At 43.1% G+C, this 26,411-nt stretch overlaps 1 protein-coding gene and 1 long non-coding RNA gene across 2 annotated transcripts in view; one reads left to right on the top strand and one right to left on the bottom strand.

Annotated features, from left to right (window-relative positions):
* Positions 1–5,139, bottom strand: part of KLHL29 (kelch like family member 29) — a 409,774-nt gene extending 404,635 nt beyond the window's left edge. The window contains exon 1 of the mRNA XM_075049045.1: positions 4,887–5,139. The gene's annotated coding sequence lies outside the window, so the exon portion shown is untranslated. The remainder of the gene's footprint in view (positions 1–4,886) is intronic.
* A 234-nt stretch (positions 5,140–5,373) lies between these two features.
* On the top strand, positions 5,374–26,082 carry LOC142041177 (uncharacterized). The gene is made up of 3 exons (XR_012653370.1): positions 5,374–5,477; positions 18,894–19,133; positions 25,954–26,082. It is a non-coding gene; the product is annotated as an uncharacterized LOC142041177 (long non-coding RNA).
* Positions 26,083–26,411: the final 329 nt, after the last annotated feature.

Consider the following 26,411-nt stretch of genomic DNA (forward strand, 5'->3'; position numbering starts at 1 on the left):
GGATATTCGAAAACCTAGACCTAAGCATCACAGATGAAAAAAAAGCAGCACATACAAATTAAGGAAAACGGTCTCATGTTCCAGATATTCTAATCTACAACATAAAATTATTTATGGAAGAGTGTGACTAGGAATTCAGTTACTGTCATTTATCAGATGGTCAAGGCAGCACAGAGGTAACCGGCTGCATAACAACAGCACCAGGAAGGCTTCTCGGGGCATCTCTCGTACCAGGTCTGTTCGGTTCTGGTTTAACCGTAACAGGTAAACAGCGCATATTCACACCCTGTGAAGTACACTGACTTTTAAAAATCTGACAGAAAGGCGTTCCCATGAGAGATTTCTAATCTATTTCCCTTTTAATCTCTTTCTTTATAGCTGAGGAAGAGTTCTTTGTACTTCTGGTAACAAAGGAAACATAGAAGTGACAGAAGCATGTCAAAGCTGTTTACGCTTCCTACAGCCTCGCACTCGGAGTTGCTGTTGGCAGGTTACTTCCCGAGAAGACAGTCTTCAGCCTTCGCATAGGAGCTCCACCTTCCTACAAGTAACTTTATAAAAGAGTTAACTAATAATCCCCTAATAGAGGAATGCTAAAACCCTTCCCCACAGTGGGTAAGCTAACGGAAAACCAGAAGGGAAATTTAAAAAATGTGGCAAAGGGTTAATACAATAATTTCAAGTAGCCACAAGTAAATTCAAGGCAGCATTATATAATTTGTATGTTTGTGGGCTTTAGGTTATATGTATTTATACAGTATTTCTTCTGTGAAGAGATGAGTACATTAAGAAAGTGACTAGATACACAAATAAATCACAATATCTAATCATACTGTGTCATGTTTAAGGTTACTGAAACAGCACACTGCGAGGCCAAATATTGCAAAATGGAAGATCTGGAAGGAAAAAAAAAGCTGAAGGACCAAATAAGTCACTAACCCACGCTGAGATTTTAGCTAGCTAAAAGCCTCGATTACAGCACAAAGAATTAATGATCTGAAAACGATGTAGACCTCTGTGGTGCACTATGAAGTTGATGCTCTGCGAACAGAACAGCTTCAGGATCAGGCCTTCAGGTGCCTGGGCTCCCTGGGTCCATAGCCTATGGCAGTAATTCCAAGTGCATCAGTGTAGTTAGTGGACAAGTCACTGCAAGAACCTGAGTAATGCTACGCTCAGCCTAAAGTTAAAGGGATGCTAAAAAAATTAACAAAAATATTAAAGTGACCCCACAAGTTAAGAGTGCAACAAAACCCCCTCCAGATTAGTTTGAAGATTAAAATAATAAATCCCACAACAGGGCTATAATGGAAGGGATGGGAGTTAAGCGAGAGAGCACAGACTGGAAATTCTCTCTCCATTTACAGATCCAGTGGTACCTTTCCCTCCCTGCAAAGCTGTGTGAGAGTTGCCGCCACAGCACAGAGGCTCTACACAGAGGAAAGAAAAAAAAATTATATATATATAAATATATTCATTTCCCCTCCCCTTGTTTTTGGGTTTTGTTTTTTTTTTCCTGTGCTTCAGAAGAACTGGGTCCATTGGTTTTCAGAACTAAGTTAGAAGGTCAGGAAAACAAGTAGGCATGAACAAGACTGAATTGCAGATGAGCACAGAGAAGCAGAGAAACAGCATTGGGACAAGCGCCAAGAACTGCAAATAGTTAAGGCCCCGATTCTGGTGGTCATCAGCACAGTGCCAAACTGGAGCGCCATCAAGGGAAACAACAGATCACAACCTGGGAGAAGGACGACACATGGGAGTGAAGCAGTATCGCTAGCTAGATGAGCACAGAAAACCTGGGGATAATGAATTCTTCTCACAAACAGGCACTAGAAGCAATAGCACGAGATATGGTACACAGTAAACCCCAAAATCATATCTAATTTCTAGATCTGTGTCTTCCCCTCCCTTCATTGAGGGGATTTCCAGTCAACATACACAACATATACTTTTTATTATTGTTTGAAGAAGAGCAGCAACCCTGGCAGCTTGCTAATCTAGAAGAAGAGACAAAACAGAGGTGGTTACTTTCTTCTCTCAAGATTTCTGCTTCAAAAAAACAAATGAGCAAGAAAGGATTTGCTCCTGCACACCACCACTTCTTGTTTTGTTTCAGCGAGACTTCGACAAAAATCTAATTCACTATGCCATGTATCTAATATATTGGGTACTTGAAGTATGACCATCACTCATTAGAAATGTAATTAAAAAGTGACAAAACTAGATTCCCCCTCCCCAGCATGCAGATGAAAACCAGTAACCCTGCCTCTATTTGTAACCATGACAACTATAGAATATTTTATTTCAGTAATATAATTCACACTGAACATTTGCTCATAGGTTTTGTTGTTAAGGGAAAGGTTGACATACTGTGCACACATTTCATAAGCTACCGGAGACAATAAATACAGGATAGCCAGGCAGTTTGAGACCGAGAACCCAGTGCGTATTTCAGAGTTCATTTAAGACCCTCTACAGGAAGCTAAATGAACATGAACAAAAATTCATCCAAATTAAACGTTATTGGTCATTACTTGCAAGAGGACTACTTGGTATGACTGGATGTTTTTCAACTTTGAAATAAATCACAACGATACTCTCGTATTTTGGAAGAGATAGTAACTGAAACCCCGAACTTTAATTTTCAATTAAAATACCACAGGCATTATTCAGTTTCTATTAGGAAATATCAAAACAGATGTTATGGGCAAAGATATCTGTATGAAACAAGGCAATGAAAGACGTAGTTTACATATGCTGGCTAAGTCTTAGCCTGGACAGGTCACTAAATTATTTGCATATGTCCCATATTTCATCTTAAATTGAAGACAACTTCCATAAATACATGCAATGAGGACAGGTTATAAGAACAAAAAAAAAAACCACACACACACCCCCCCCGTACATTATTCAGAGAAGATTAAACAATCTCCTGAGCATAACTAAAGTTTGATGCAGATAAATGTCAGTGTAAAATATGGCTGTACTTTATTTTTCTCCACATGGGGAAAAATGAAGATAAAGCCATTAGCAGTTTAAACCAGAACACAACAATAATAAAAAGAAAAGACACACTGTTGCTTTGTTTTGGAGGCAAAAAATAATAAAAAGAGCAAAGCTTGCTGGAATACTATTCCTTCTCTTACACAGATCATCACATCTATCAAGGAGGATTTAAAGTTTCAGCAGATTGCTAATTATAAGAGACAGTAACACTGTTCTCTGCAGTCACCTTAAAGCTACAGTAGTTGGTTTTTAAGTACCTCAAAACTGACCTCAAAAGGATAGCCCGATGAACATGTTTAAATCGGTGCAAGAGACTCGCACATACCTACATGTACACACACACACACTTGCTCAGTTGTTTTAAAGAATATCAGGAAAAAGAAAGTTTCTTCATTTCTCAGCAATATGCTCCATATAACCTTCCGTTAAAAGAAATAATAAGCCTGCAGCAAACATGCATGTCTTTTTCCTTCATTGATGGAAAAGTTATTAAATCCCCCTTAATCTAGTTACCAGAAGGCTATTTTTTTTTCAAAACAGTTTTCATATACAATAAACAAAAGATAAACAGGCAACTACATGGCCAGGGCTCCATAATTTTGGTGGTGGTGGGGAGAGAGATTTGTCTCCAGCGCTCTAGGAATATTTTCAGTTTAATAAATGAAGCCAGAGGAGGGGAAAAAAAAAAATAAAAAATCTTGGTGACTATAAGCACACACTATTTATGAAGTGTCTGAAAAACACCACCATTCATCCCCAGAACTCCCTTTCTCCAGACCTTTCTCCACCCTCCGGGAAGGCAAAGGAACCTGAACCCAAAATCCCGGGGACCACAGACCTGCATTCTCGCACGGCAAGGACAGCTAGTCACATCCACTCAATGTCACCAAAAAAAAGTAGCTTTTCCCTCCCCATCCTAAGCGAGACCTTCCGAAAACAGGTACCCAGGGGATGCGCCTCTGTGCTCCTCACAGCGCCAGACAGCACTTCGGCTCAAAGATAAGTTAAAAGAAAACACCCCCCCAAACAAACAAACAAACAAACAAAAAAAAAACCAAAAAACCCCCCCCACACACATCAACAGAAAACCCCAGCAGCCAAACAAACCCTCACATCGGCGAGGACTGTCTTACGGCGTGGCAAGGCACGGCGTGGGAAACGCGTACGAAGTGCTTTTTTTAAAGCAAATATGTATATTCGAGCAACATCGTGCCGAGAAGTTCCTCGCACACATCACGCGTGGGGAGCGGGAGGAAAAGGAGCGCGGGGGGGGGGGGGGGGAGAATGGAAACGTATTCCAGGCACAGGGAGACGGCGGGGCCGGCAGAAGCATTTGGGAAGGGAAGGAGGGAGGCTGCCCGCCGGGCTGCGCGCCGAGCCCTTCCCCGGCAGTTTCGGGGGGCGGCTCGGGGTGGGGGCCCGGGGGTGGGAAGAGGGGGGATGTAGCGGGACAGGCGCCCCCGGGAGGGGTGGGGGTTCACGGGGACAGAGCCGCTGCCCCCTCCGGGGGGTCGGGGTGCGTGTCTGGGGGGGTTATTGCGGGGCCGACCCCGCTCCCCGCCGCGGCGCGGGCGAGCGCCTGAAGTTGTGGCTGCGCGGCGGGGGTGGGCACCCGGTCGCTAAGCTGAAAAAAAAAAAAAATCCTGGGGGGGGGGATAAAAAAAAAAACCAACCACCATCACAATAACGTTCTGATCCCCCGCCGGCTCCGCGCACAGCACCCCCCAGGCAGCAGGAGGCACGCAGGAAGTTTTTAATGCGGGCAGCGAGCGCAGGCGCAGGGCAGCCGCCAGCCCGGCGATGCCCGGCACGGCCGGCGGCGGCGGCGGGGAGCTCCGCGGGCGCGCAGCAGCAGCAGCCGCCGCCGCGCCGCTTACCTCCCTCCGCGGGGGCGCAAGGCGGGCCCTGGGCCGGCAGCGCGGGTGCGCGGCCGCGTCCTCAGGCGGCGGGAGGATGCGCGGCGGCGGCGGCGGCGGGCGACGGCGGCGGCTTGTGCATCGCAGCCTCCGCCGCTAACGCAGAGCCCCGCGCGGCTGCGGGCGCCGGGAGCCGCGCTGGAGGCCGGGCAGGGGGGCGCGGCGCGGCGGCGGAGGCTGCTGCGGAGCCGCGACCATGCTCCCGTCTGGCCGCCTTCCCCTCACCTACTGCCCGCTTTAGCCGGGGAGGGAGGCGGCCTGGGCGCCGGGGCGAGGGGCGGGCCGGGCCAATCACGGCGGCGGCGGGAGGCGGGGGAACCCGGCCCGCCCCGCCCCTCACGCCGCGCCGACACGCCCCCCGCGGCCGCCCCCGCGGGAGAGGCTGCCCCGGCCCCGCCGCCGCTGCCGCCGGCGCCCGGGCCCCGCGGGGGCCGCCCCGCCGAGCTCCCCCCCCCCCGGGCTGGGGGGGACGCGGGCGCGGAGCTTTCCGTCCGTCCGTTCGTCTGTCCGTCCCCGGAGCGCACAGCTGTGTGTGCCGAGCGCTCCCCCTCGGTAGGCGGCAAGGACGTGCGGGGAGTGGGGGAGAGTGGGGAAGGGGGGGGAGCGTGTTTCCGAAAAGGTCATCGGTCTCCCAGCTGTCTTCAAAAGTAGCGTGTAGTTGAAAAGAAATATTACCCCGCTTTATTAAATCATCGCTCTCCGGGGGCGTGATCCAAAGCCTCTTGAAGTCCACGGGAGTGTTTGAATAGGTTGGTACGATTCTCTCCCCACACCGCTCTTTTTTTTTTCGCTCCCCCCCCCCACCTTTATTTATTTTTTAATTTTTTTAATAGCCATCGCGCTTGGAGTCACCACGGATTTTACGCGTGGAAATCTGCATCTGTCTCTCTGTTCCGTATCATCTCGTATCTCGGTGTGTGCTGCTTTGTGGGGATCTTTCCGACGTGCACACGAGCTGCATATGCTGTAGTTTTAAACATAGCACACTTTGTCTTTTATATTTCCTGTAAGCATAAAAATAAGCTTAATCAAATGCTTTTCTCCTTACTTTGCCAGTTAAAAATGCATCGTGGAGAAATATGTGCTCTAACGTGTTGAAAGTGAGGCAGTTGTGCCAAATGACAGCTGAGCGAAGCAAAGGGAAGGGAGGGAAGCACACAACCCGCAGAAATAGGCAAATGCAGGGTTTTATTGAAAAAGGGACACACGCTGCCCGATGCCTGGGAGGAAGGAGGGTGCAGCGTTAAAAGGGCAATTTAATTTTCTCTCTTCCCAACCTCACAAACAAATGAAAATACGTTATTGCAGGGGGCTAAAACAGTTCTAAAACCAGCCATCATCATTAATATTAGAATGCTTTTAGCAGAATATGGCCTCGCTCTGAAACAGGAAGGCTCCATACATTTTTGTCGTTCATATATCGTGGGTTAACGCTGAAACCTCCAGTCCTGTACATCGCAGTGGAGTGTGAGGGTCAGAAGTTCAGAACAGTTTAAATCTGAATTATTTAGCAAGCGCACACACGACACACTCTTCCGATTTCCACACAGCTTTTTTTTTTTTCCCCCCTTAGTTTTCTCCCTTTTAAACACGAGATCCCCGTTCAGTGTTATTTGCCCTGGTGCGGTGTTATTTGCCCAGCATATATAGTTGACCCAGAAGCCGACGAAGCCGATGAGAAGAAGTCTCAATGGGACTGTTGACCTAACAAGTAGCATGTCAGTCTCCCGGTGGCATTTGAATGTTCTCGCAGCGAATGCTTCGAGACAGGAGAGAGCATAAAGCAGAGATTCTTTGGAATCCTTAATTAGACACAGTGATTTTGGAGTACTGGCTTTTGCCGCTATCCTCTAGTGCCTAGTACTTTGTTTTGTGACCTTGAGGTTAAGGATACCAACCAGCCCTGTTTATTTTTAATAAAATCTTACAGTTATATGAGACAGTTCTAGGTTTTATTTATTTTTAGCATAAGTGCTTCCATCTTATCTGCCTCACAGGTTTATAGGAAGGATTTAGCTAATATTTGGACAGCACTTTTAAGCTATGAAGCTCTATAGGTCTATTATACTGACCATTTTCTGGGGTTTTCATTTTAGGAAGGTACTTTTGTACTCTTTCACTTCAGGAAGATAAGAGTTCAAATCTCGACCTTAGATTTCCCTTCAAATTTTGTTAAATACCTGATTTACAAATGCTGACATAGGGTCAGATTCTGATTTCACTTACAGGTAATGAATTTCAAAGAATTTCTTGATCCTCAGTAACTTTATTCTAGATCTAAACCCGTTTAACTCCCAATTTGAGCCACAATTTCATATTCATGAAGAATAAGCATACGATTACATTAAATATAGTATTCTATGTTAATTTTCTCTCTTCGATTTTTCTTAGTTTAGTAACTTCAGTAATTCAAGAAGAAACTGCTTCATTTTATTAATTCTTTTTTAATTCCTTCTTTTTCCTGCTCCGTTTCTGAGAGAAAGGCATCTACAGGTGGGCTTTGTTGAGAGGGGCAGGTGGCTGAAAAATAATTTGGGGGCATCCTGCTCATGGTTCAGTGGAGTCACAGTGTGCAGCAAGTTTTTTTAAAATTAAGGTTAATACCTGGGTCTGGAGAAGTTCTTCTGTGCTTGGCACGCTATTCCTGGCACTGGGAATGACGCACTGCCACTCACATCCTTTCTCAGCATTCAGGAAATCCTGTCCTCTCATTTAGTGCGTGTTTTAAGGGGGGCAAGCCTATGTCCAAGTAATAGCGCTGAAAGTAAGGATACTTAAAATGCTAGTGAAACAAAAGGTCCATTTACAGAAAAACAAATACTCTGTGGCGAGGGTTTTATTTGGATGGGTGGGTGATTTTTTTTAATAGAATCTGTTACAAGGTTGTACTTGACAGGCTGAGGATTGTTTGCGAGAATCCCGATTTTAGATTAGGCAGCTGATAGCCTGCAAGACTTCGGTGGCTGGTAAAGCTTGCTCCACTGAAAGAAGAGATTTCCTCTTTTAGCAATAGATCATTATGTTACAAGGCGTGTATTAGAATGAGAATAATGCAACTTCCCCTGTCTTTGCTGATCATATCGAAACTAATGGCATCTTGAATTGTCAGAGCATCAAGTCCATCTTCTGATAAAATATTAGAAGACACACAGATCTATTCATCTTATTGGAGATTTCATTTTAGTCTGCAAAATATTTGATGGCAATGCCGTTAGATTAGCTGTGCTGCGCATATTGCAGGGACCAACATCGTAATCGGGTACCAGGATTTTGCAAAGGGGTTCCCATAAATATTTCCCACTTACTTGGTGGTAAACCTTATCTCCTAGGTTTGGACGTGCTTCAGGGAGTGAAATTCTTATTTATTTTAAGGGATTTAAAATATAATTCTTTAAATCGTTACTAAAAATTTCTTACTTTTTTATGCAGGTTGAGCCATTTCAAAGGTAATGAAATTTCGTCTCCAGAATTGTCGTATGAGATTTTTCTAAGCCGTAGCCAAAGAGGAATGTCTGCTACCCAAACATTAACTGCAAGGTTTGACTCCTGCTTTCAGCTAGTGAAGATCTCCATAATTACAGGTTTACAGCTTGGATATTAATGTCAATGGTTTCATTTTCTGCTGCCTGAAAATGGTAATAGATATGGTAGAATATCTAGAAAATATGGTAATAGATATTTAGTAGATTTCCAGGGTTTAAGGATTCTGAAAAAGTCAGTGGAGATTGGGAAGATATCTCGGGGTTTTTTCAGTCATGTATTTTGATTTATTTGCAGTATAAAGACTGTTTGCTGGTACTTTTAGCATTCTTCTGTACATACCTGTTACAATTATCCTTAGTGTTTAGCAGAAAGATAATCCCCAAAGGAAGCAGGAAGCGACTTTTAAAGTAATTTTCAGGTGTGCAGCTTGAGTTAATTGCCAAAATATAAATTTAAGATGGATTAAAGCTGCTAAAACTCGCCAACCTGTGGAATTTAGTGAAAAACATCATTGACTTCTGTGGACACACCATGTTTAAGGAAATAACCTCCTTCCCCGAGCAAACCTACTCTCTTCTGCTGAGTGACCAAAGCTGGTATCAGGGGTGGGATGGCAGAGCCGGCAGGTACAGTGTCCTGTCACTGGGAACTGGTTAGAAAGGGACCCTCTGTCTACTTCATGCATCCCAAACCATGTACACCTCCACGTCGTTTGTAGGGTAGTCATCAAGGCAGGCAACTACTCCTGTGAAATGAATTAATCATCAGACAGGAAGAGGAGTGTCAGATGGCCACTGTTTCGTTGATAACCTATAGAGGGAGTAAACATTTTTTACCAAGAGATGAGGAAGATATTAATCTCGTGAATATCGGACCATTTTTCCACGAGAAAATTATATTCTACCTCCCAGACTTTACATATCCCTGGGTTCCTCAGGCATTTGGCATTTTAATCTGACAACAAACTGTTTGCAGGTACCTGCATGTCTCTGCGGGCAAAGGTTATGAAGTCATTTGCTTGGAACTGGCGAAATAAATATTTGTGTGAGTTTCCGTGTGTGAGCCGAAACTTCCTTGTCCCTGAGTTGTCAAGGGAATGAGAAGAGTCTGATCCTCTAAGAGCAAGCAGTATATTGAGTTGATTTCTCTTAGCTATGACAGAACCATTTTCTAAAACTTCCCCCAGAAGACAGAAGTGGGTTCTGCTGGAGTCATGATTTTGATTTCTGATGGGCAATAATAAAAGTAAGATCTATTTCATTATATTGGCAGAGTCTAGAGCTCTGTCTTGAATTATGTGAAAATCTCTAATGGTTGGGGATAGCAGAAAAGGCAGGTTTTTCTTGGGACTTTTTGAAAGTTTATGAAGATTTTGTTAACAACTTCATTTCCAGTGGCCTGTAGTCCCGCTCAGTCACACGGAGAGGCATTTCCATCGCCATCGAAGTCATTGCATCAGTTGCTTGAGTTTTGTCAAGGTAACTCCACTACACTGGTTTATGAGGGGGGGATTCAGGAGGCATTGGACTTCCAGGGTGATTTTGGAGGGAGTTGCGTCATTTGATTTGTTTGTCTGAAACAGTAACATTATGTTTCCACGTATTCCTCATAATTATACAGGGAAAACTAAAATACATGCCATTTTGAACTGAATGTCTGTATTAAATTAGTTTGACTCCTATTTTCTGCCATCTGTGGCATAACTAGAACAGAGAGTGAGAACAAAAAATATAAATGACTCAGCCACATTTCCTTTAGGAGATACATCTTGCCCCCCATTCTTGCCACATAATTCATTTCAGCTCTGAGTGAAACAGTGTTTTGACACCCTAGGCATGGAGAAGAGATGCTGCCATTCTGTCCTTTAATAGAGGGACCCAAGTTTATGCTATAAGATTTTGGTTAAGCAGCTATACAACATTTTTTCTGTATATTTAGATGGCCTCCAAAACAATCTCAGCACATTGCTGGGATGCAATTCAGGTTAATTAAATACTGAATTTTCCTGTAAATGTTAAGTACCTCATAAACCAGACTCTGGAAAGAACCAGAAGTAGGTTCACAGAGAGGAAACTGAGACAAGTAGGTGCTGCTGAAGCCTCACGGAAGACTTAGTTGCCACCTGCGTTAGTTGCCACTGACTCTACAGGGAGGCATATCTAGGGTCTGGAGCGAGATGGAGACAGTGCTACACCCCACAGTCTTTATTTTCCTTCTGCCCAGACTGACCAGAGCAGGTCTGTTCAGACCCATAGAAAACTCGATAGAGGGAAGTCGATACCTGGGGCTTCCCTAGGGATGGATCCGAGGTACAGCCAGGTGTGCCGGCGTACCTTGGAGCCTGGAGACACCCAGAGGTCTCACGTACCTGTAGACACCTATTTTAGAAGGGCTGATTTACCCCAGAGTTTGCATATGAGGTGGGTGTTTGAGGCAGACGGACTGTCCTTGCAGTATCGTGTAGGTCGTAGGGGAGTTTATCATCACAACACCCCAGAAGGGGCTGGCGTCGTTGCTCTAACTATAACAAGAAGTTTTCCTCCTTCATACTTGATGCCTGATAAAAATCGGGTTGAAAATGGCAGTGGTGCTCCTGGTTTTGATTTGCTTAATGCTTTGCACAGACTCTGAATGTTATGTAAAACTCTTTTTTAATGGATTCCTCTAGGAATCAAGTTTTGAGTAAAGGCCAAATGGTTTCATCACTGATCAAAGAAATGATAGAGAATCAGGTTTACACATGGCACAGGTTAACAGTGAACAAATGGAAGAATAAGTGATAAAGGGACAAATTATTATTGCTGAGTGACCTGAAGGGCTTAATGAAGAGGTCAAAATAAAAAAAAAAAAGTTTGACTATTAGCTAGGTGCAAGGCAATGTAATAGAGAATGAAGACAAGGCTACAAAGGGCAGGAGGCTCTCTTTTGGGAAGCAAGGCCTTTGAAAAAAATTTAGGATTCTTTTTGAATAAGCACCTCAAAATGACATTTCACTGTAACTCCGTGGCTATAAGGCCAATGCAATCCTGAGATGTAAAAAAGAGTAATATCAAGCAGATAAGAGGATTTGATGTTGCCCACATGAACAACAGTGGTAAGGCTACTGTTAGGAACCGTGTCCAGTTTTGGTGTTCACAGTTCAAAAGCACTGTGGAAATAGTAAGGTAAGTTCAAAGGAAAGGTATGAAAAAGGATTCAGAAAACAAGCGTGACAACATGAGGCATAAGCAGCTCAACTTATTTAGCTCATCAGGGAAGAAGCTGAGAAGTGACTTGGTCACCGCAGGTAGGTACTGACCCATGAAAAAGATATCCAAGAGCGAGTAGGCACTTTATCTACCTGACAAAGGCATTACAGGACCCAGTGGTTGCAAGCTTAAGTTAGACAAATCCACCCTTAAAAGAAGACATGATTTCCTATCCCACAGAGCCCTAAATAATAAAACTGTTTGTCCTGTAAAAGCTGTCACAGGTAGGGATGTTTAAGAGGACGTTAAATATGTATTTTTAAATACATGCTTTCATCCGCTTTGTGGAGAAATCTGTACATCTTTCTGTGCATGTGTGAGTGGGAGCTTTGTCGGGAGGTTGGTGGCAGTTCCTTGTCTCGCAGTCTGAGAACCTGTTATTCCTCCTGTTCCTCGGTCCCTCGTGAGGCTCCGGGGACCAGCAGTGCCGGTGTTGCTCTCAGCATCCTCGTAACACTTGCAGTTTCAAAAGAGAATAATTATCAAATAATCATTCTCTTGTTTCATGGCTTTGGTGAGGTCTTGCAGACTGTCAGGAAGGATTTATTTTTTCTCTTGGATGAAATTGGTCACATATATCTTCGTTATTTGGGAGTTGTTTCATTTTTCTGCATTCCCCTGGAGCGTCGGAGATGAACGGGTGGCTGGAGGTGAGGCCTTGGATGGCTTTTTGCCAGTGTTTGCACTGGTGCAGACCCACCCTTCCCTGATCGTAGGTGCCTTGGTGCTGTATTGTCCTTTCATATTTATGGTCAAACTAACTCCAATAGTTAAATTGATTAGGACTTTCGCCTAGTGTCAGATTGGCAGGGGTCTTGAAGGTTACACAGCTTCTCCAGTACATCAGGAACAATGTGCACCCTGGGATCATCTAGATGTTTCTCATTTAGTCCATTTGGTTTTTTGCAGAGGTCTTGAGATTAGTGACAGGTTCGTTTCCTTTTATACATACATACATACATCTACTCTCCCAAGGACTAAACTGCTGTGATTTAATTTTGGGGTTTAAAATAGGGATAAAACATATTGCTTTGAGATATATAGGAGATCAGGCTCTCAGCTCTGTTTTTAAATTCTGTGAAACTTTCTATAAATGGTCTGTATAGTCAATAAGGATATGATTAACAATATCGTGATGAATATTCTGCACAAAATTCTGGCATTTGGAAATTCAGAGGCTTTTGTATCCAAAAGGGTACAAAATGATGTGATGATCTATCTGCCCTCTTTCATTGAACAGTCTATAGAAATTCCCCTGGTAATTCTTGCATGGAGTGTAAATCTTACGGATGAGCTAATGAGAACATTTACAAACAAACAAATGCAAACACCCAAATCTTGATTCTCTTATAGTTTTTCCTGGAGAATCTATTGCATTCCTTTCCCAGTTATTTGGAGTAATAATTAGCCAGGTTGATTTTCATAATGTTCTCTCAGACTAATCACAGCCCCTTGAGCATAGACTAAAATCCTGGCACTGGCCGAGCTGTATGAGAGTTTGGTTATGAATAACCCTATTCAGTTATATCCCTTGTGCGGAACATGGGTTAGTAAGCTGGGGTATGTACACAGCTATGCACGTGTAAATAGTGAGAATGGTGCCAGGGAAGTAGAATTCCTCAGTATTTAGGAGAGAAGAACATTAGTGAGAGGAATTTTTCTCCTGCCTATCCCTTTTGAAGCTTTGTTTCACGGTAGCCAGAGGGAGAAAAAAACACATTATATGAGTAAATTGGCTGGAGAATGTAACCAGGGCCCCAGTAAACACTAAGAATGAAAACCCATACGAATGTGTATTCAAGCAAGTATGCGCAAAGATGGTGTTTTCTGCAAGCGCTCTCTTGGAGGAAAATGCTGTTCTGTAACTAAATAACTGGGAAGAAGTCGGGGTTTGGCTGAACTGCCTTGTGTTTAGATTTTCACCTAGGTTCCCTGATTTCCCCCTTTCATTCCCCTTCCCCTCTGCCCCAGCGTAATTTGTGTGGTTGTGCCCGATACTCTGAATAATTCAGCTGAAATCTGAGATCCCTGATGACCAACACCAATTTTCAAATGATCAGACTCAGACTGTATGATTTTGGAGTGATAGAGTTGGATTATTTTAAATTCTATTCTGTCAAGGAATGATTAGGACATTAATTTGGGCCATATTAGTACATCTCCCCTGTGCTAATGGGAGGATAGACCCCCTTTCATGTTTAATCTAAAGAGGGATTGATGACTGGCAAGGTTGTCTCACATAGGGATGTCTGCCACCGAAATAAATGATGAGCTCAGTGAGTGAAAATGTTTAGGCTGCACTCTATAAATGTGGATTCCTTCTGTGCCGAAGGCAATGAAAGCCCTTAGGTGGCGGCTCTGTAGATTTTTCTCGTTGTGGGCAAAAATGAGGAATTTTTTTTTATTATTTGTTAGCCCAAGGCTTCTTTCTTGAAGTTGCTACCGATTGTTGGTGCTGATTTCACGTTTCATAAACAGCCAAGTCATGTTCAAGAAGCAGAAAACTGACCTCAGAGATGACATAGCCACTGGAGGCGGAGGGAAACGGCAGCATCGCTGCTCCCTGACAGTGAAAGAAAAGGGCACCTTTCGTCTGAGTTTGCCAGCAACTTTTACTTGATGTGTGAGTTTAGTACTTCTGTGTTAGAAGAACAGTAAGGTACCTTTGAATTAGAACAGACTAGAAAAGTTGCTTAATGTGCTTTTTTTAGTCTATTACTTTTAACCCACCACTGCAAAATTCCTCCTACCTGTATCAAGTACTTTAATTTGGAAAGGCAAATAAGAGCTCATTAGCTGATGCACTGCTACAAAGTAAGTGAGCAGATTTTATGCCTAAGGACAGACTTTTACAACCATTTTGAAATGGCACAATGCAATGCAATAAATCCTGTAGCCTTTTCAGAGAGGAAGAGAATACCCTCCTTCCATTACTTGGATGCAAGTTTTCTTCATCTTAAAACCCTTTGTATTTGAATGTTGGGGAAATGGATGTATTCCAGGGGATCACACACAAATAAGTTAAGCACGTGAGTGTTCCCAACAACTAGTCCTCTCTGTTGTGTTTTCCCTTACGGTCCCTGTGTATTGCGGCTGGACAGAATCGCAGAATCTGAGAGTTCTCCGTCATACTCCTCAAAGAAGAGGCAGTAATATTTCTGCAAAGTATATTTCCTTGTATCTTGTGCTATGCCTGGGTATTTTGGGAGATGTTAAGTTTCCTTCTGTCTTGAAAAGCTGGTTTTTTACTAGTCACACTGTTTTAGAGTGAGTGTTTATTATAGAACTGTCTTTTTACTTCTCTAATATTATGTGATTTTCTACAAGGACTTTGCCTTTTATGTTACTTATCTTAATGATTTTCAGAAGTCATCCTAATGATTTTTGTGAACACCTACCTTAATTTCTGGCAATGCGAGCATGGAGATGTAAAGCCCAGGCAGAAAACCCTCCACGTTAATTGGTAACTACAGTCCAGGGCTTTTAGTATTTTACAGCATCAGGCTTGTATATATTATGGCTAAAAATTTTCAGTGCTCAAAGGATAGATCTGGAAGGTATTCAGAGGCTCAGAAATCATATTAGTGTCTTTTAAAAGTTGCCTTTAAGTTTTGATTTAGTAACGCATAAGATATTCAAACTACAGTGAGTTATCACACATCGGTGGTGGCTGAAATTCTTGCAGTTTCCACCTTCAGCAGTTGTTTTATGGTTACCCCAGAACCACGTGAGCGAAGCAGATTTACGACCTGTGAAACAAATATTAGCACAGAGCGCATCAGTCACTCAGCGCAGCTTGGAACATGTTTTCTCCCAGTTGGGAAACCAGACAGGTAACATCGTGAGGGTGACTCTGCTCACAGGTATCATCCCTCTGGCTTGAATGGAGAGTTTTGTGTGTGAGCAGGTGTTTGCTGGCTGGAGCCCAAGGAGGAACCTCTGGGAACCCTTTATTTCACATAGTACTGGCGCTGTAGGCTTGCAGACCCTCACTCGGCGTTAAGAAATAACCATAATAACCTCTCATATTCCTGGAAGTGGAGCGCGTTTGGCTGCTCTGTCAGGCGTCATGATTGGCAGGGTTTCCAGGCGTGTGACAGCATCACCTCTGGACTTAAGGCCAGCACAGGCAAATAGCAGGCACCGGCTTCAAAACAGCCTGAGGGAGTTGTTCTGCTCATAATTTGTACTGGACAACTTCTCGATACAGGACATTCGCAAAACCGAGTGGTCTGAATGCCAGAAGTTTATGTGGGTTCAGAAAGGGCTCAGATGACTTCCCAAAGGAAAAATGTCTATGGAGAGCTGCTAAACACAGAGGCACCAGCGCCGGCTTAAGAAATCCGTATGTTATAATTAGCTGGAGTCAGGGAACACATGCTAGCAAGGTATCGCCACATAATCTCCACGTTTTACATTCTTCCCTAGACATCCTCCCTTGGCCCCTGCCAGGTAGGGCACAGATGAACTTCTGGTTTTAGATGGTAATTGTAGACCTGGGCAAAGCTTTTGGTAGTTGGATTCTGCTGGGGAAAATGTAACTCCTCAACCAAGCTGTGGCTGCCCCATCCCTGGCAGTGTTCAAGGCCAGGCTGGATGGGGCTTTGAGCAACCTGGTCTAGTGGAAGGTGTCCCTGCCCATGGCAGGGGGTTGGAACTAGGTGATCCTTAAGGTCCTTTCCAACCCAAACCCTTCTACGATTCTATAACCTTTCCACCAGCGCTCCGCAAGGACGGCGCAGGCTGTCCGGAGGTGCAGGCGAGGCAGCAGGTCTGCACTGCAGGCACGTGGGTGCAGACACTGCAGCAAGAGACATCGGGGGGTGAGGGTTGTTCCCAGCTGGGACCCTTGGCAGCTCTAGAAAAAGCAGTTTCGTGGAGCTCTTCTGGGCAAGGACTGCCACCATCCCTAAAAACATCTCATTAATTCTCGGTGGGACAGATGGCCCCTCCAGCAAGAGGTGCTGAAATGATCTTGAAGATCCGCTCTTGCACAAGGTGTGACTTTTCTAGAGGTTTTGAAACATAAGGGACTGAGGCTTAATTCTGCCTGTATAAGGCTGTCAAGCCTTATTCTGGAAAAAACGGTGGGGAACATGTTGAGTCTTATCCTTACTTTAAGGTCAAAGCTTCACTGTACTTTGTTTTAACTATGGAAAAAAAATCCTCCAGTTTATTTCCCTTTCTGTAGAAAACTCAGCATATGAATAACATACCTAAATTACTGTGGAAATGCATCTAGGGACATAGTAGAATAACTGCTTTGAATGTGATTGGATTGGAGACACACAGTGATTCCAGTTTAAAAAGACAACTTCAGCACAGTTCCCGAAGTAAAAAAGATCACCTACTTTGGTATTTGTCCTATGTCAAAATCTTGTTTCTATTCTATTCCACCCCTCCATGGCTTCTTCCTTTGCACCCTGGCATCACATGATTCCCAAATAATCCCCACCGCTTTCAAAAACTGTTTAAAAATGGGAACGTTCAACTTGCTATTGAATCGTGGACTCACAATTTGAGGCTGAATCTGCAGGCCTTAACAGAGCTAAAATTCGTGTTGACCCTAGGCTCTTTGATGGCATATGGCAAATGTCACCTGAGTTATTAACAGCCAAACAGAATAATGGGCTCCATTCAGTATTTGAGGAAGCCTTTACCACTGAATTGGAGGAGATTTCTTCCTAATCCCAGATGCCGATTAGTTTATATTCTGATCCACACAGTTTGCTAACCTTTATGATTTTTATACTAGCTGGAATGAGTGCAGAAGCTGTTATTCAGCCTGTAAATGGCTAATCTTTTTAGAAATTTAAGATTAGAAATGTACATTAAGAATGTTGAATTTAAATGTAATCCGCTGTTCACTCACCAGTGCAGACTGTTTCAGGATATTTGTTACTACACTGAAAACATTTTCATCTCTCTTGGAAATGGCATTTATATTTCCTATTCCTGTGCACCAATGACTGTTTTAAAGAGCAATATCTTGTTAGGCACTAGGGATAAAAACCTAATCCTTGCATCCTGGGGAGCTGGGACTCCTTCGTGTCAGAAACCCTCAGCCAGAAACACACACATGCTTCACTTGACTTCCAGGAGTAATCCCTTGGTCTTCAGCTACTCATGTGGAGTTAGGCACGCGGGTTAGCGTGTCCAGGGCTGGAGTCCCAAAATTAATCGCTTCCAGCTTCTGCGTTTCTCAGGGTAGCGGTGCTGATAAAGGCAAGGTGGTAATGGCGATGCTCTCTCGGACATGAAGGAGAGGGAAGAGGAAACATTTTGACATTCGGGCCAGTGAAAACTACTGTGTTCTCTTGTCCTTGTGATTCACTTTCATTATTTATCACGACCAAATCAAACAGGCTTATCATTGTTTTTCCTTTTAATGCAGCGCTTCCCTCCCTGCCCGGTGTCAGGGGCTGCTGTCCTGTGAATTGCAGGAGCTGCGGCCTCGAGCTGTTCAGTCCTTCACCCAAACCTTCGGGGGGTTTTCCGGCTGGTGTCAAGCTGGATACATTTCCATAAAATGGGGGTCTTCCTCTCTAGGAAAAAAAAGAAAAAAAAAATCATACATTAAATGATGCCAAATCTTAAATGCCCAGCACGCTTTATGCCAGCTCGCGGTAATATTTTGATAGCTACCGATAAAAATGTTTTACGAACCAGTGCCTTTCAGTGCAGAATATTCCGATGGTGATTTCACGCCATCCGTGCCCACACGAGGAGGACAGTGAGAAGGTCAGCTGTGAAATGCGTGATCGATCCGAGCGCAGACAGTGAATCCTGCAGACCTGTATCGGGTCCCTGAGCTCTAAGCGGTCTTCTGAGCACAGACGGTGGGATGGTGGTTGCAAGGGAGGAACTTCACGTGTGCCCCAGGTGTGCGTGTTGCCTTCCCGGCAGCATCCCGTGTGCCGGTGCTGTCTGCGCGAGGCGGGGGCGGCAGCAGGAGCCTGCGACTTCTCTGCTTTTATGGAGTAAAAAGGTGTATCTTCCCTTAGAGCAGCTTTATGAACCAGCCTGTCCATGCCTGTAACACCCTCATTACTTTCCAGTAACTACATAAATTGCTGCTCTTTGTGAATGGTCACCACGCTCCTAAAACACCAGATATGGTGCAGTTGTAGGATGGCAAAACAGCTGCCTGGCAATTAAATGTAATGCACATAAATTGCTTAGAGGCACATCCTGCTTTGCCTTTTACTGATTTGAATGACCTTTATTTTTGTTTAAGGAACGAGTCACTTCTGCTAACGGCACGTCAGGATTTTTAGCAGAAGCCCACAGCGCCCGTGTTGGGGTGCCTCGGAAGGATGCTGTCCCGCGTGCCGTTCCCCGGGTATGTGAGGGGTTAACCCCAGAGGACGGACCCAGCGTGTTGTGTTGCCCACGTCCTTCATCTGCAGAACCCTGCTGTGGATGGGAATTCCTTGGATGGAGCCGCTCCATGAGCAGGTCACCAGGGATCCCTTAGGTAAGTTACTTTTTTGCAGTTGATTATATGTATCATATAATTGCATCTGATATACAGAGTATTTTCCCCATCATTCTTCTCTGAACCCACCACACACGTGACCCTACCATGTGAGGCAGAGACAGACTTGTTCGTACTCTGAACAGCAGGATGTGAAATGCTTTTGTGATCTCCTTTCCATAACGGACAAATGCCCTGCATAGAGTTTCAGCAGCTTGTGATTCCTTCAAAGTAGTCTACTGGGGGGGAAAAAAAAGCAAGACCTGCTGAAGATACTGAATTATAAACTATTTTAAAACCAGAGAATTAATTAAAATGAGTGTTTTTAAAAAAACAGAGTCTGGATGCTTTCAAGATGTTTTCTGTTGGATTCCAGAGAATCCAGAGGGAATAATTTGGTAGAAAACCATATTCACTAAACGATAACCAAATGTTGAGTCACTACATTCAAGGAAAGCCAGATGTAATCTGAACCAAAGTGTGGCCTGATCCAAATTACCTGAATAACCTAGCCTACCTCAGTGGTACTACTGCTTTCAATAAAAGTTTTGACTGCTGGGAAATTCTCTTAGGTGCAAATATTTTTTTTGAATAAGAATAATAGCGGAAGGGTTTCAAAGTTACGCAGGTATTGAAGTTTCTAATTAAATAATTCATATCTAAGTCAAAGATGAAAAATCCAATAACTGTAATGGTATATAAAGCTGCTGAAAGGTGTTTTAAATATATGCATCTATAAAGCTTCATAGCTGGATTTCTAGCCCAGCCTTCTTCTGTACTCTAATAAATCCTTCTCTTTCTTATATGTGTTATCCCACCTTATGTCTGTCACAGAACACTGGGCTGAGAGGCAGGCGCTGGGATCCTCCCTATAGACGCAGGCAATAAAAGCACTAATATCTGACCTTTTTTTTTTTTTTTTAAGGCTCCAAAGTCACAGAAATGTGGCGCTGGAAGTCTGGTGACTGACGAATAAGTGGGCTGAAAGAATGTGTATGCCTCTGAAGATTATCTATTTTAAAATTCTTTCCTGGCTCTATTGGTAGTTTAGAATTCAAACTAGTCACATATTTGCTATTGAAAACAATTTTTGACAGAAAAAATACATTTTGAAATAAATGGGAAAGTGTCTGTTTTGTCAAAAACTTTCATTTTTTTTTTAGTTTTCAGCATTGACAGACTTGGAAAATTTTCCAGTCTCTTTCCCTCAGAACATTGTTATGATGAAGAGTATACACAAATCAAAAGTATATACTAAAAGACAGGGGTTTTCTTTTCCTTTGGTATTTTTCATCTACTGCAATACACGGTATATCTCGATTCCTTTGAAGTCAATGGGAGCCTTTTCATTGATTTTAATGGCAGCTGGATCAGACCTTTAGTGAAAAGCAATGTACAAAGGCTCCGTGCTAACTTCAGACTAGAAACAAATCCTTTTAGGCGAGTAGCACCTAATGGCAGCCTGGACTTTGCCGGGGGAGGATGATGCCCGGTGTGGCACTATTTGTTTCCCGTCTCAGTGCTGTGCTATATGCAACCAACCTTTTGCTGCCTAGACCCTGCTTATTTGGGATAGAAGATAGAAAAGGCTATTTTTTAGAGCGACTTGAGAGTGAGTCTTGAAATAAAGTAGATGCAGGAGACTAGTAGGGTTACGGTGAGGGCGGCTGTATGGGGAGAGGCTGCCTATAATTGAGAAAGCTTTACCACATTTGATTCTGGGAAGGGTGTACTTTCAATGTGGTGTGTTTTGATAAGCGGTATGAGAATTTTTAAAGTCAATAACTTGGTTTATAAACTTCAGCTCAGCTGGACTTAATCCTGCAGCTAGCAAATCCACAGACCAAGTAGCCCAGCTGTGTCCTCATTTGTTAAGATCTTAAACCCAAGACGACGTCTGGGATGCTGAATTTTTTTTTTTTCTTCCACATTTATAAAAAGCCTAATAAAGGCAGATAGGAATAAGATGTGCTGCAAACCCGGCTCTTTTAGTAGCGAAAAGAAGGAGAGGAAAGAGGTGCATTTAAATTATCTTTGGGCTGGCCCAAATTTGGGACCTGTGTCTGTAAACCTTATCTCTGCCTCAGGGAAAATACTTACAGCAATCAGGCTGATTCAAGGGAGCACATAAGCACATGCCTAAGGCTTCTTGTCTTAGGTATATTTTCCTAAACAGGGGTACTTTTCTGATTTGAAGCCTGCACCACGCCACCGTATTTTGTAGAACGAGAGCCTCACCCTGTTACTCCTGAGCAAAATCTTTAGGGATAAATCCCAGGGCTTGTATGGTTCTCTGTTAAATGAAACTGTGCAAATTTGAGCATGCACACAGCCCATAACAGGCTGGAGTTGTAATGAAGAAATCTTTCTCCTTGCAGGAGTGAAAAATTATCAATAATTTAAAATATTTTATATTACTGTCTATACTGTTAATGAATATTATAGATTATTTTATACATTATATTAATAAACACAATACTCACTAAAGGAAGAGCCTCAACATGGGCCTGTTTAAGAAAGTCATCTATAGTGCAACTGTAACTTTTTTTAAAAAGCCATCCATTATTTGTAACACCTTTTAAAACTGTTTATTGCTTTATATTTAGCTACTGCTGGTATTTCCTTCTCTCCTTCTGTTTCCAGCTGAGCTTGGTTTTAATATGGCTTTTTTTGTTTACTTCAGCACAGATGGCGAGATGTATAAGGAGAGCTTATATACAGAGCCTACTCTTGTTCCCTCTGAAATCCATATGAATTTTGGCCACTGACTACAATGAGTGCAGAAGTGGGCCTGGCACAAGAGATTGCAGTGTTGGATTGTTTTGCTTGTACGAGGGAGACTGAATGCAGATATTTATGATTACAGAGAACATAAATAAAACTGGAGCAGCCATTTCTTTTTTTTCCCCCACTGTTTCCCACGGGAAGAGAAAAATAAGTGTGCTTCATTGAAGTAGGTTGCATATAAATTTTAAGTCAATAGAAGGAAATACTTCCCCATGCTGCACTGTAGGCAGGCTGTTAAGATCACTGCTTCTGTGGGTCATAGACCCAAAGTAGCTTTCAAAACTATTTAGTAATTTGGGGGCTCATGGTCACAACTAGTCAGGTCTCAGACTGAAGAGCACTGAGTAATTCCTGTAGCATGAGTACAGTGTTTCTTCACTTTCAGGAGGGACATCACATACTTCTTCTTCATGAACCTAGGATGAAACTTGGCTCCCAGACAGGTCACAAATTCCCTTCCTCTCCATGGAATAACAGTTTTATGCCCACAAATAGCCAGTGCAGGTTAGAGCACTACTAGCATAGGACTAGCATGATTTGCTCGGAAAGAAGCAGCAAAACACTGTGAACCAGGCAACTGTGGAAGCACCGTTGTGTTGGCTTGGGCAATCTGTCTATGGATGATTTAGGATTTCTGTCTGAACCTGTGAAGATGACCCCATGAACTTCTCCAGTAGACAGGCAATTAGCTCTTTGCTGACTAGATGTACCTCCACCGGACTAGGGACAATAATTAGGCATTAATGATTGCTAGCCAGGTGCAGATGGGAGTTTGGCGAGCTGAAACTCTCCAAAGGCAGGACAAAACCTACAATCCTGGCTGAGCTCTTGGAGCATGCTGCTGGAGTGAGTCAACAAAAGCTGTGCAGAGCCTTGGTGGAAAGGTGTTTTGGCCAACTTGGGCAATAACCTCATCTGGCCAACTTGACCAATAATCTCTTTTGGCCAGCTTGACCAAAGCTTGGCTTAAACAGCTTAAATAGGCAGTTGTTGCTCATCTCCTCCAGCCCATGCGAAGTGCTGTTGGTTAGGTGTATTCGCATGAGGGGAGAGGCCGGCAGAGCTGCCTTGACAAGGCTGGTGGAGGGTGATGGAGCAAACTGGAGATAACAGCTCCTTCAGCAGGGACTGTTGTGCTAGAAGAGGTCATTGGGATCTTGTTGGAGAATCCTCTACAAATCCCTGTACTCATTACGTGCTGCCCCATGGCCTTGAAACACCAGGCTTTGAACCCAGAGCATCAGCATGGCTGGCTTTTATTAGAAATTGTGCTTTTCATTGTCTACATGTGGAGAATCGCTGGTGTCAAAATAATTTGGGGTGAGGGTTGGGGCCAACGGTTTTATTAACTTCTGGTACAGGGAGAAAGGGAGATGGGCAGAGTGAGTGCACATACTCCATGAGCCGTTGTCTGTGCAGCTGGCCATTTTACATATCCCAGCAAAAAGGCCAGTGGGTTTATAAAAAAGAGAGAGAGAAATGGAGATCACAGCACACTGTTGGTCAGATTATAGATATTTATTCAAGTAGGTCAAATTTTGCGACTTATCTACTTATCAGTGTCTCTCAAAAAATCAAGCATAGCTTTAAAAGTTACAGTATTTATGCTAATGTAAAAGTCACTGGAAGATCACTGGCTTTTATTTCACCACCTCACAGAAATGATAATTGCCACAAAACCCTGCTGTCTCAACGAGTCCTTCCAGTATCTTGTTACCCCGTTCTCGGTACTGCCACAAGTGATGCTCAGATAGCTCTCCTGGGAGGCCTTGCTGAAATCCGTGTTTGCGCAGGAGTCCGCACACAGGGAGCTCATTGTAGGGCTGGGGTCTGAAGTCTCATTACGTTTTAAAATATCCAAGGTGTTACACTATCAAATATCACCAGAATGAGACTCGGCTATATTTCCCAGGATAAATGAGCACATTTGCTTTAATATTGCAGTGTTCACATTTAGATTTTCTTTCTGCAGTTTATTCACTTATTTTCTAATTCAGAAAATGCACTAATTTGCAGGTTTGCCCGTTACTGGTATGAATTAGGGTGCTTTTACTGTGTAGTAAAATTAAAACCCACAGACTAGCAATAATATCTGTACTGCAAAACACCCTCCTTAATTAAGCAATAGGACATGAAAGGCTGTATATTTCTGAGTCATTATAGCACACCTCATGTTGTTTTATAAGGCATGAAATCTAATGCAGAGTGACCACCCAAGAATTGTAGTAATTGCCCTGAAAACACTGCCTGGAGTGCCTGGTTGCTATTGTGAAATGCAAGCAAGATGTAAAAATAAGGATTAGAGACCTGTGCATGAAAAAAAACCCTCTCAAATGTGGCTGTTGCCCTCCATGATAGCCTCTTATTCCAGACGTGTCTTGTGCAAAGTTTTAAAGAATGTAACTGAAGGGTGAAAGTGCAATTAAGGATTTGTAAACTCATTGTAAACAGCATATTCTTGACATAAAATTGTTGAAGGGAATTAAACCCCCTTATAGACAGGACCTCACATGCTCGCCTGAATTCTTCGTTTAGCTTTTTACACACCCTCCTTGTTTTCAACTTTTAGCTAGGATTTTTTGGCATTTAGTTAATCACTTCTACATAAACAATACTTAAATGGCCATCACCTTGGAAACTGGCTGCAACGTTAATCTTGAACTCAAATATAAGGTCTGTTACAGCCAACAAAACAATTAACCCAATTTGTTCAGACCATTAATACAAAAGATAAAACATTAAAAATCAAACCTTAGTGGAGGCAAACATAAGCCACATTTTGTAAGCAGTTGTGTTTTCCCTGCTAATGCAGGGAGTGCTCTGTTTTTGTATGTTGATGTGCATAAAGTAATGGGTAAAAACCCATTCTGCTGGGCTGTTCAGTATAGATAAGGGTATATGGAGTCCTGTGTGGTTGTGGTGGGTACCACAGGGTGTTTTAACCAGACTAGGAGTTAGGAAAAATAGTGATTACAGCCTGCTATGGACTGAATAACTGCTTTTGATATGTCCTAGTAGCATCCTGCAGTGATGCAGCCAAGGGTGAATACAGGTAAATGTAGTTTACCCCCTTCTAACTTGGGCAATATTGAGTTTATACCAAACAGGTAAGGATATCTATTTTTTATTTATCACTACACCACTGGAACAATGCCATTTGTGTTCCTCCCAAGAACTCTGCAAAACACGTCTGTTTAAATGGATGCTTTAGACTACCCTTCAGGAGAGAGGAGGAAGAAAAAGAGGGTGACAGACAGCCATAAATACCTTTGCTGGAAACTTTCAACCCAATCTTTTTCTTTTTTTTTTTCTTTCTCCATTTTCATCTTGAATTTTCTTTAATTGAAACCTCTGTGGCAATTCTAGCCTTCATTGAACATTGAAATGCCAATAGAGCGGCTCTATAATGGAGGGCTGTGTAGCAAGACTGTACAATAATATCCTGGTGCAATATAACAGTAGGTAGCTGGGGAATGTAATCGATTTTCAAAAGAACTGGAATGACCCTCCTCACAGACACGCAGCGCTCCGAAACTCCTCTGACTCCAGCTCCGATCAGTTCTGGTTCACTTCCTTCCTTAAGAGGAGGATGTTTAATCTTATCAAGAGCCGGTATGAAGTTTTTTTTCTCCCTTTATACTTCAAATAGTGTGTGCACCATTATGTTGTCACCTTTATTTACCTGCCACACTTCACCCATACATCTTTATTAGGGTATATTTATGTAAAGTTGTAAATGTCAATACTGGAATTATTTCTTTGCAGGACAGTGATTGTGGTCTAACGCCAGAGGCTGTCAGTTGAAAGGGGGGAGGATGGCGCAAGTACTAAAAAGGGGAATGATTTAATTTAAGAGAATCCAGGATTTCTACTGGAGACGTCCTGCGTTTCTGTATGAAGGGGTCCTGATCGGGAGAGCTGTGCTTCCACTGGAAAAGATCCTTAACTGTGCATTAACATGTAACCTTACTATGTGTATGCAGTAGCTATGAAATGGTTCTGCTTGTTTTTTAATGTGTCTTTCAATTTTTAGGAACTTTTCTTCTTTCCTTCTGAGATGCACTTGCTGTGGGAAAGACACATGAATATTTACAGTTCTGAAATGAAATTCTTCTTCTATGTATGTATCCATATGTAGAATCAGGATCTAAGTAAAGCTAAGGGACTATGCTTTTGTTGTTTCTTGATTTCTTGATCTCTCTACATCCTATACAGGTCCTCTTAAGGGGTAGCACAAAATTGGGCTTGATGTTCAGGAAAACATGACAGACCTTAAGATGTATTTTGAAATATTTCTTATTTGAATTATAGGAAGCAATGCAACATGTCATAGCAGAGTCAACATTCTTGCCTGGTAAAGACTCATTGTTTTATAGCAGATATAGCACCATCTCTCTTTAAATGAGAGACTTCTTTATGGAACAGTGTTCCTGATTTAGCACAGATTTTACACTCGCCTTTCTGATTTGTAAACACGATCTTCAGGTTTCG

The sequence above is a fragment of the Buteo buteo genome, chromosome 17 (assembly GCF_964188355.1).
Source record: "Buteo buteo chromosome 17, bButBut1.hap1.1, whole genome shotgun sequence".
NCBI lineage: Eukaryota > Metazoa > Chordata > Aves > Accipitriformes > Accipitridae > Buteo > Buteo buteo.